This window comes from Dipodomys spectabilis, unplaced genomic scaffold (assembly GCF_019054845.1).
Source record: "Dipodomys spectabilis isolate Male_0828 unplaced genomic scaffold, ASM1905484v1 ptg000159l, whole genome shotgun sequence".
Lineage (NCBI taxonomy): Eukaryota > Metazoa > Chordata > Mammalia > Rodentia > Heteromyidae > Dipodomys > Dipodomys spectabilis.
Window position 1 is genome coordinate 1330814 of NW_024870836.1, and position 4331 is coordinate 1335144.

The following is a 4331-nucleotide window of genomic DNA, read 5'->3' on the forward strand; positions in this document are numbered from 1 at the left end:
GTGTGTGTGTGTGTGTGTGTGTGTGTGTGTGTGTGTGTGTGTGTGTATGTGTGTGTATCACATTTTCTTGATCCATTCATCTTCTGAGGGGCATCTGGGTTGGTTCCATATCTTAGCTATGTTAAATAACGCTGCAATAAACATAGTTGTGCTGGTAGCTTAATATGATCTTGTTTTTGAACATTTGTGCAAATGCCAAAAAAGGGATTGCTGGATCATAGGGGAACTCTAAGTGGAGTCTTGGAAAAAATTATATCAAGTGAAGTAAGCCAAACCCATAGAAACATAGGTCCTATGGTTTCCCTTATTTGAAATAACTATTACATGTCTCAGAGAAGCATAAAAGTTCAAAAGCTATGTACATACGACCAGATAAGATGATGTTAAGCGAAATGAACCCCAAGATAGGGTTTATAATCTACCATGTGTTTTTTTTTTCTTTTTATGTTCCTCCCCTATGGTATAACCCCTGTTTTCACTGTATTTAATGTCGGTTCACTGCATCCTGTATACACCCTTCTCTAGCTTGGGGAGGGGAAGGGAAAAAACAAAATAGTTAAATACGGATACAGGCTGACCCATTGTAACAATGAGATGCACAAGACACAATGTTGAAAAAGGATCTTTACAATATAGGCGGGGAAGAGGGGAAGGGAGGAGAGGGGAGTGGAGTTGTGGAAGTGGGAGGGGAGGGTTAGGGAAAAATAAAAGAGGAGGTAACAATGCTTGATAGAAAATGTACTCTTTAACTTGTACTCTTTAACCGCTCTATACAGTATTTTTGCAATAAAAACCTCTGTTAAAAAACAGGTGTGTCAGGCACTGGTGGCTCACGTCTGAAATCCTAGCTACTCAGGAGGCTGAGATCTGAGGATCAAGGTACAAAGTCAGCCTGAGATGGAAAGTCCGTGAGATTCTTATCTCCAATAAAACCACTAGAAAACCGATACTGGTGCTGTGGCTCAAGCGGTAGGTGGCTCCCTTGATCTATAGAGCGCAGGGACAGCGACCAAGCCCAGAGTTCAAACCCCACTACCGACACACACACAAAAAAACACAAAACAGAAGGTTTTATGTACACCAAGTATAGTAGCCCACATCTGTAATCCCAGCTGATTGGGAAGCAGAAATGACAAGCGTCATGGTCTGAGGCCAGGCCAGATAAATAACTGCCAAGAAAAACATCTCATCAAACAAGCTGGCCCTAGTGGTTCACATCTGTAATCCTAGTTAATTATGTTATGAGGCATAGGTAGCAAGTCTCAGTCAATCTAAGATCAGACCAGGGCAAAAAGTTCAAGAACTAAAGTAAATAAAATGGACTAGAAGTATGGCAAAGTATTTGAGCTGCTAGGTGCTATACAGACAAAGTCTTGTCTAGCAAGCAGAGAACCCCTGAATAGAACCCTAGTAATATTCCTTTCTTCCACCAAAAAGCCTAAATAATTTTGTCCATTTGAACATCTAATTTCAAGGCAACTGACAAATAAGAGATGGTGATATTCTCTTAAAAATTAATATTCAAAAGAGACAAAGTTCTTTATGTTTTGAAAAAAATTGAAAAGGAAGGAAAATACATGTGATTTTTGTTAGCTCCATAATTCTTGAAAACATAAAACGTACTCAGGTATTCAATATATATCCACATGTGTGCATATATCCATGTATGTATGTATATAATCATATATATATATATATATATATACATATATATGTATGGTTCATCTCTTTTCTTTGTAGCAAATGGTACAAATGAATCTGTACAATCACTACTCAAAGGCATGAATAGACAAAGAGAATGAGCAGAGAACTCATACTCAGGAATCTATGGTTAGCCCGTAACCCTGAAAATCATTTACATCAGTTTGCATGTGTCAGTTAGTGCAGTACAGGGAAAATACAATGGTAATGAGATACAAGGCAGATGACATTAGAAATGAGAGATACAAATGGTACAATATTCTTTTTGATAGGTAAGTAGAATTTCCAGTGTGTGTGTGTGTGTGTGTGTGTGTGTGTGTGTGTGTGTGTGTGTGTGTGTGTGTGTGTGTGTATGACAGTCCTGAGGTTTGAATTCATGGCCTGGATGCTATCCCTAAGTTGTTATCCTCACAGCTAGCATTCTACTACTTGAACCACAGCTCTGGTTTTTTGGTGCTTAATTGGAGAAAAGAGTATCATATAGACTCCTGCCTGCACTTGCTTGCAGTTGTAATCTTCAGACCTCAACTTCCTGAGTGCTAATATTACATATGTGAGCCATCACCACCTGCCCTACCTCTTACCTATAACCTCGGCCATCCTCTGAGTTCCAGAAGTGTATGTCTCACCAAGCTCACATTTTTTTGCCAGTGTTGTGGCTTGAACTCAGGGTCTGAGCATGTTCCTGAGTTGCTTTTGCTCAAGGCTACATTCTATCACTTAAGCCACAGTGCCACTTTTGGCTTTTTCTGTTTATGTGGTACTGAAGAATCCAACCCAGGGCTTCATGCTTGCTTGGTAAGCACTCTACCACTTAGCCACATTCACAGTCCAAGGTTTATTTCTAACAGGATCTATGATGGTGGGATTTATTGGCATACACTTTTCAGCAGAGAAATCGCTGGCCATAATACTTCCCAAGGCTATCTACAAATTTAATGCAATACCTATCAAAATTCCAACCTCATTCTTCAAGGAAATAGAAGAGGCAATCCAAAAATTCATATGGAACAATAAAAGACCCCGAATAAAAAAAACGCTCCTCAACGAAAAGAACACTGCTAGAGGAATATCAATACCAAATTGCAAACTCAACTATAAAGCCATAGTATTCTAAACAGCTTGGTATTGGCAAAAAAACAGACCTCAGGACCAAGGGAATAGAATGGAAAACCCAGAAATGAACCTACAGACCTATAGCCATCTAATCTTTGATAAGGGAGCTAAAAAAATAGAATGGAAGAAAGACAGGGTCTTCAGTAAATGGTGCTGGCAAAATTGGTTAACTATTTGTAGAAAACTAAAGCTAGATCCTTATATATCGCCCTGCACCAGAATCAACTCCAAATGGATCAAAGAACTCGTAGTCAAAGCAGACACTCTGAAAACATTACAGGGTGGAATAGGAGAAACCCTAGGTCTCCTTGGCGCAGGCCGAAATTTTCTTAATAGAGACCCAGAAACACAACAAATCAAAGAAAGTTTGGACAAATGGGATTGCATGAAGTTGCAGGGCTTCTGCATGGCAAAGGACATAGCTAGCAAGATCAATAGAAAGCCCACAGATATGAGACAAGGGTCTCATATCTAAAATATACTTGGAACTCAAAAAATTAAATCCCCCAACAACAAATCCTCAAAGAAACAACTGCCCAATAAATAAGCGGGCTAATGACTTAAAGAGAAACTTCTCTGAAGAAGAAAGAAGGATGGCCAATAGACACATAAGGAAATGCTCAACATCCCTAGCCATAAAAGAAATGCAAATCAAAACAACATTGAGATACCACCTCACACCAGTTAGAATGGCAAAAATCAAGAACTCTAATAACAACAGATGCTGGAGGGTATGTGGACAGAAGGGAACCTTACTTCATTGTTGGTGATAGTGTAAACTTGTTCAACCACTTTGGAAAGTAGTATGGAGGGTCCTCAAAAGTCTCCACATAGAGCTCCCCTATGACCCAGCAGTCCCACTTTTGGGCATTTACCCAAATGTTTACAAACAAGACCACACTAAAGCTACCAGCACAACTATGTTTATTGCATCATTATTTACCATAGCTAAGGTATGGAACCAACCCAGATGCCCCTCAGTAGATGAATGGATCAAGAAGATGTGGTATATATACACAATGGAATTCTATGCCTCCATCAGAAAGAATGACATTGCCCCATTTGTTAGGAAATGGAAAGACTTGGACAAAATTATATTAAGTGAAGTAAGCCAAGCCCAAAGAAACATAGGTCCCATGATTTCCCTTATTTGCAATATCTAGTATATGTATGAGTCAAGCAGAAAAGGTCAGATAATATGATGTTAGGAAAATGAACCCTTAGATATGTATTTAAATGTTTTTTCTTTCATGCATTTGTTTCTAACGCAATTATAAAATTATTCTTTGTTGCTTTGTATGTCCCTCCCCCACAGTATAACCCCTGCTTTCACTGTATAAAAAAAAAAAAAAGAATTCGCTGGCCATTTCATATCTTTTCCAGCATTTGGGACCAGTTTGAAACTCGGCAATGAGGAATGATGAATGAGTGATAGCCACCAGTCCTCAGAGATCTAGGCTCACATACTACAGAGTGTTATGGAATATGGAGCCAGAACTTTCCACAACTCCTAC